At 34.2% G+C, this 7,215-nt stretch overlaps 1 protein-coding gene across 1 annotated transcript in view; it reads left to right on the forward strand.

Annotated features, from left to right (window-relative positions):
* Slc30a9 (solute carrier family 30 (zinc transporter), member 9) overlaps positions 1-7,215 on the forward strand; it is an 86,715-nt gene that overhangs the window by 23,149 nt on the left and 56,351 nt on the right. The gene's annotated exons all lie outside the window — the stretch shown is intronic.

Raw genomic sequence — 7,215 nt, forward strand, 5'->3', positions numbered from 1 at the left:
GAGACCGTGAGACTCCTATCTCCAATAAACCACCAGAAAACCGGAAGTGGCGCTGTAGCTCAAGTGGTAGAGCGCTCGCCTTGAGCTGAAGAGCTGAAGGACAGCACCCAGGCCCAGAGTTCAAGCCCCATGACCGACAAAAAAAAAAAAAAAATAGGCAGATCATTATTCAAGTGTGCACCTGGGCAAAAAGGTTTGGAGGCAGTGGTAGAGTGCCTGCCTAGCAAATACAAGCCCTTGAATTTAAATAATTTAAATCCCGGCACTCCCAAAAAGAAAAAGAAAAGAGAAAAGATGTCTTCTGGGTTCTATTGTTGCTGTTGTTAAGTGAGTCATCATGCGTTTGTTCTTGTATTTTTATTCTTGTATCTTTTCTGATTGCCTATTAAAATTGGATTAATTTTATTTTGAATGTAAATGACAGTTTTACTACTATGAAGTTTCTTGACAAGTGTATCTTTGTATTTTTTCTGCTTGAGATTTGTTGGGGTTCCTGTATCTGACAATTGAATTTTCCTACCATTTTGGAATTCTGTAATTCTCTATTATCTTTCCAACTATTATTTCTTTGTATTTATCTCTTATTTCTTTCTGGAAATCTAATTCAAAATATGTTAGGTCTTTTTGGGGGCCTTGCATGAGCTAGGGAAGCTCTACCCACTGAACCTAATCCCCAGCCTCTATTCATTTTTTTTGCTTCATTTTCAATATCCCTAAATATCGCTATCATATTTCCTATTTCTTTTGTCTTCCTGATCTGCATTCCGGATTATTTCTACAGGCGTACTTAGGTCACTTATTTTCTCCTTTAGTTGTTTGTACTCTTTATTGGTTGATTTTGCTGTTATTTTCATTATATAATATATAATTTCATTGCTTGAAATTTTTTCCATTGTGTTGTGTATGTCTCTTATTCCTTCCTTATATTTTTCACACTTCTCATTTATTACTTTTAGATATATTAAGTGTGGCTATTTTGTATTTTGTGAATAAAAATTCTGTTGTGTGAATTCTTTGGGGTTCTTATCCCTTTTCCTCCCTTTATTACAATTATAACAATGCCATAGCTATGTTTTGTAACTGAATTGATCAATTTCCATGTAGTTTTTGTATCTGATAAGGATTTGAGGTTTCTATACATTGAAGTTGCTCTCCCCTAGAACTTTTCATTTACTTCTTTTAAACTGGGAGAAAACTGTGCTTTTGTAAAAATGTGGTGCTAGAGCTTGAACCTAGAGCATTGCACATGCTAGGCAAGTGCCGCATTCCCAAATTCATTTAGACCACATTATTGACATGAATTGAGACCACACATTTAGATGAGAGGAGCTGACTTGTCATAAGATTTCAGCGATTTCTCCCACCTCCCCCATTACTTACAATCTAAGTAGAGAGATGTGTGTCCTTATTGTGTGTATTATTTACCTCTAGTTCCCAGTCACACGATGTTGTAGTTTTTATGTGGGTGTCTTCTTTTAGACACCCTCATAAGTGGGTATTAGTGTGCTCATTTATTTTGTGTAGGTTCTTATTTCACTTGTTTTTGTACTCTTCGTATCATTTTTGGGCAGATTAAGGATGCAGTTCTTTGTTAGTTTTTGGTGGCATTAGAGTTTGAACTCAGGCTCAGATTTGCAAGGCAGGCACCTTACCACTTGAGTCATGCTTTCAGCCCTTTTTATTCTCTTTATTTTTGAAATAAGGTCTCACTTGTCCAGGTTAGCCTGGACCACGATCTTCCCAAGAAAAAAATCTCCCTAATATGACAGGCATGAATTACCATACCCAGCTTTTTCTATTGAATACAATCCTCCACCTTTTACCTTCCACCTAGCTGGGTTACAGACCTGTACCTATACCTTTAGTTGGTTTGTTCTCACTAACTTGCCAGGCTGGCCTCAAACTACAATTTTATCTTTAATTCTCATCTCTGCTGGGCAGAAGTGTTTTTTAAATCACTCAGTCTAAAGTACCATTGGTCTTTAAAGTTATCCTAATTTAATTTTCTTCATAGGTAACAGTCCTGACAAATATTTTCAGTGTTTTATTTGTTCATCTTCTACTGGTAAATCTCGTGACAGGAGGAACTCCACTAAAGTAGTGATTATACTTGAGATAATACACAGAGATGATACTCGAAGTTACGGATGTTTCAGACAATGCAGAGTGTAAATTAGGGTGAGGAGATAAGATATTCTGGTACAGATTTCCCAAATCAGTATGAAATAGCTAGAGCTTGCAAAGCAGAGTTAGAGTTGGTGTAGCTAGTAAAATACCAAGTGGTAAATGGTATCAGGTAAGAGTACTTGAATAATAATAAACATTCCAAAGACAGCTTTCCTTGAGTTGGATTTTTTTTTTTACAGCAGATTTTCTTGATTCCTTGAGAAACCTTATTCATGTTAATGATGTCTGTTTTTCATCCTCTCTGGGCTTAACTGTAGCCAGTTTCTTCTAGGATAAGTAACTAGGTTATTATAGAAGGAAGGAATGGAGTATAATGAGAATTAAACATGTTTATTAAAGCATTATAAAAGAAAAACATGAAGTAATATTATGGAGAAAATATCTTATACATTTCTCAATAAAATGTTGATTTGACTATACAGAATTTTTTAAATTGACTTTCATTATTGCATCTCTTTTTATTTGCTGACTGGAATAAAAACATTAATTTTTTTATATTAGGAATACACTGCTTATTGACAGTTTTATTTTGGGCTCTTATTTTTCATGATTTGCCTACGCCAAATTAGACCTTTTTAGCCATCAGATAGACACCAAGTAATTGCTTGATTGAAAAATGCTTTGTATTCTTGAAGAGTTTGAGGTTGACTTTTGAATAATTCAAGTCACATAATAAACTCAGGAACAGCTCATTAAGAAGCAAAGACTTGCTAAGGCATCCTTAAATTTTTAAGGAGCATTTAGATGTTTTAAATTTTAGTAAAATTAGTTTTAATTTTGTTAATGACACCAGATGTATGGCAAACAGCCAGGATTTGCATGTAAAACAAATGTCTAGAGCTAGTTATGGGTGGAATTTCTTGATTATTTGTTAAAATTATTTGTACTTGAGCAATGCAATGTGAATTTATTAAGGTAGTGATTTGTTAAAAATAAGTATTCATACATGTGTTTGAGCCATTTACTCACCTTCTTGTTTATGCGTTGTAACACTGTATATTTAGTAACTCTAGACAGTTCATGATGAGAACATTCAGAAGTTTCCATCTTAGAGCAACTCATTTTATGTGATTTGCTTGAACAGTCATTGTGGAAAGGGGCTTTTTCCTGGAATTTTTAAAAGTAGTTTTCAGTCATTCAGATTCTAGGTGAGTGTTCAAAACTTGCTGTTTTATTTTGACCCTTCCCTTTTTGCTTCCTGCTCTCTGGTCCTCAACATTGATAAGTAGATTTGGGGGGGGGCATGATTCTTTTGTTTGTTTATTTTATTTTTGTAGCCAAGGCTGGCATCAAATTCATATTCTCTTGCTTCCTCATAAGGTGAAGATAATGGTACCTATGATGGTTAGATTGGTTTGTGGGTATTAATACATGTAGAATAATACACACCACATGTTTAAGTGCCAAGTAAATGTTAGCTATGATTTACCTGTACTTAAACCAAAATTTTTTATTGAATGATGATACAAATTTTAATAAGTCAAAAGTGTTTATAAGGGTGACATTTTTATTACAAAGCATTTGATATATATGCATTGTAATATTCTTGAATAATTTAGAAAAAATAAAATCAGTCTCTTGAGAATTTACCACTTAACATAAGCACCTTCTCTTCTTGATCTCATCCTCTTCACATCTCTATTTCCTGTGTATCCATGTCCCTTGATTAGATTAAAAAAGGGAAGTGGGTACAGAAATAGCATTATATGTTTGATTGACTCTCAAATTGTTTTGACTGGTTTTCAACTTTGTTGTGGTGACTTGTATGTGTTTTTTTGTGATTTACTTTTTTCATTAAATTTTGTTACTAAGATTTCAATTGGTATATGTGCCTGTTCATTTTTAGGGTGTTTCATGTAAGTTAATTCATGTCAAATGCTTGAAATTGTGCTTGGCACATAGTAAGAACTCAAAAAAGATAGCTAAGATATATTTATTATTCACCACAGTGTAAAATGATGAATGAATATGTTTGTTTGTGCACTTCCTTGTTGATGGGCATTTGGGTTGCTTCCAGTATGTAACAACAGAGAGGAATGTGGCTCTTAATATCTATGTGCTTCTCTTATGTCATTGTACAAGGCTTTCTTAAAGTTAAATATGTTGATCTCAAATTATGGGGTCATAAATTCCATGTTAGATAGTGCCAACTTCTTCTTTTTGAAAGTACTTTATTGATATTATAGAGGTGATATACAGAGGGGTTACATTTACATGCATCAGGTAATAAGTACATTTCATTTTGTATATCATCTGTTCCCTCATTCTCTCCCATTCCCTCCCTCCTATCTCCACCTACAAGTTGTATAGTTCACTTTTATCAATGTGCAGCTCCATTGCTGCACTTTCTCACCCTTTTTCCTGAGATTCTTTGCCCTACCTCCACCCTCCCACAGATACGCATGTGAATATACTGTATATAAGGTAAAGAATATAAAATCATCAGAAAAAGAAAAAAATTTTCTTAAAAAGTCCTTTGTTTCTAGTCAACTTCTTTTTTAATGTACTTTTTTTAACCAAGTTAATTATGCTTGTTTAAATTTTCAACAACAGTGTATATATTTCCATTGCTGTGAACTTTTGGCAATGTAAGGTATTCTGATATTTGCACTTTTCCTAACTTAAGAGTTCTAAAATGGCTTTGTTTGGGCTGTATTAATTTAATTAATTTTAATGTATTTATTAATTTATTTTATTTGGGTTGAATTATTGATAACTTTTTGTTTGTTTTGTAGTCATGGGGTCTTGAACTCTGGGCTTTGGCACTGTCCCTGCGCTCTTCAGCTCATGGCGAGCACTCTACTACTTGAGCCACAGCGCCACTTCCGGTTTTCTAGTGGTTTATTGGAGATAAGAGTCTCTTGGACTTTCCTGCTTGGGCTGGTTTTGAACCTTGATCCTCAGATCTCAGCCTCCTGAGTAGCTAGGATTACAGGTGTAAGCCACTGGTGCCCAGCTAATAACATTTTCAGGTTTATTGGTTATTTATATTTCTTTTTGTATCTAAGATTGATTGCTCATTTCACTATATTTTATTGATTTGGAGGAGTTTGTTAGTCTTGATACTAAGTCTTTGTTGATTTTGTTTGTTGAATTATCTTCTCCCAGTTTGAGTTTTTTTTTATTAGACTCTTTTGTGACCACGTATTTTGAATTTAATTTTTTATTTTTAATTGTTATTATAGGTAATATATAAGGGAGTTACAATTATATAAGTCAGGTAATAAATACATTTCTTTTTGGACAATGTCACCCCTTTGAATTTTTATTTAGCAGAAATTATTCTCTGTGTATGTATGTGTGTGTGTATATCTGTGTTCCTATCTTTAAGAAATCTTTTTTTTTTTTTGCTTGAGGTTAGACTATAGTCCCAGCATCCTGGAGGCTGAGGCAGGAAGATATGAGCTCAAGCTAGAGTGTGAGCTAGTTAGTGAGATCCTCCAAGAAACAGGGGGAGAGAGGGAGAGAGAGAAACAGAGAGAGAGACAGACAGAGAGAGAAAGCTCTTTCTTTACCACAAAAATCTTCTATTATTCTATATTGTCTACTGTGAGGCATATACATGCATTAATATTTAAGCAAGTAATTTCCTAGGATTGTATTTTGGTGAGTAGAAGTCATCTTTCCTTCACTGAAGTGTCTCTAGAACCATTTTAAGTGGAAGAATTGTGCATCCTTGTTTCCATGTTTTAAAGGAATATATCTATACTCTCACCATTGAATGCAATGTTTGTTATGGGTTTATTAGTCTTAAAGGAAATTTGTCTTTATCATAGCTTTGCATGGACTTGATTCTACTAAGTCCTTTTTCTTTAGTTCCTGAAACAATTCTGTGATTTTTGTCCTTTAATCGAAGAAGGTAATAAATAGCTTCTATAATGTTTAACTCGCTTTTGAAATATTTACTACTACTTTAGGTCATTTAGGATTGACCCAAAATGATCTGGGACATATTATCATGTCCCAGATATATATTTTATACATTGCTAGATTAAGTCGGCTAATATTGTTATACATTTATATGAAAGCAGCCCTTCAATGTAAACTTCTTTTAATACACATTACAGCAGAAAATATAGGTGCAGAACTCAAAGCTCCACTTAAGCAAGAACCTCTCCAAGTAAGAGGTAAGTATATTTTATAATACCTTTTTTGTTATATTGGCATATATATTGGAGAACTTTTTCTAGTTACATTAAGCGTAAGAATATACTTCTAATTTGCTTTTATTTAATAGATTATAAGTAAATATTTGTAAGCTGTTTTTCTACAACTGCTTTATGATTTTTAGAAAAGTAAGGTGATTATCAAAGGCCTACCTGTATTGTCCTACAACTTGTTCAAAATCAGGTTGTGTGGGCCATACTTGTCTGACTTCTAGGAGTAATTGAGTACTCAAAGTACACAGGACTACTAGAATTAACAAAGTACTCAAAGCTGTTATGTGTTTCCAAAGTAGCTGTTTTTATTGATGTAGTAGCTCACTGTACATAGCAGCACTGTTGCCTTGATGTCAGACAAAACTAGATTCAGATTGTAGTTCTTGAGTTTATCAGTTGTCTGACCTTGGACAATTTATTTAACTTCTTTGAGACTTAGTTTTTCTGTTCTAAAGAATGGAAGAAAATGAGGACGGACCCTTTTCTAGGGTAACTTTGGAAATTACACTTACATTTAAAAAAATCAATATTGATCAGGATGTATCGACACATGGGTGTAATCCTTGCATTCTGGAGGCTGAGAAATGAGGACCTCAAGTTCAAGGCCAGCCTTGGCCTCCAAAAAAGGATTATAAATATTGAATTAGCCATCATTATCAACAGTAATCTATGTCAGGGTAGGCCAATACAAAATTTTAGCTGCTTTAGGGGCTGGGAAGGTGGCTCAATGGTAGAGCGCATGCCTTGTATGCCAGAGGCCCTGGGTTCGATTCCTCAGCACCACATAAGCAAAAAGAAAAAAGCCGGAAGTAGCACTGTGGCTCAAGTGGTAGAGTGCTAGCCTTGAGCTGAAGAGCTGAGGGACAGC

This window comes from Dipodomys ordii, unplaced genomic scaffold (genome assembly GCF_000151885.1).
Source record: "Dipodomys ordii isolate 6190 unplaced genomic scaffold, Dord_2.0 Scaffold8, whole genome shotgun sequence".
In the NCBI taxonomy this organism is placed as follows: domain Eukaryota; kingdom Metazoa; phylum Chordata; class Mammalia; order Rodentia; family Heteromyidae; genus Dipodomys; species Dipodomys ordii.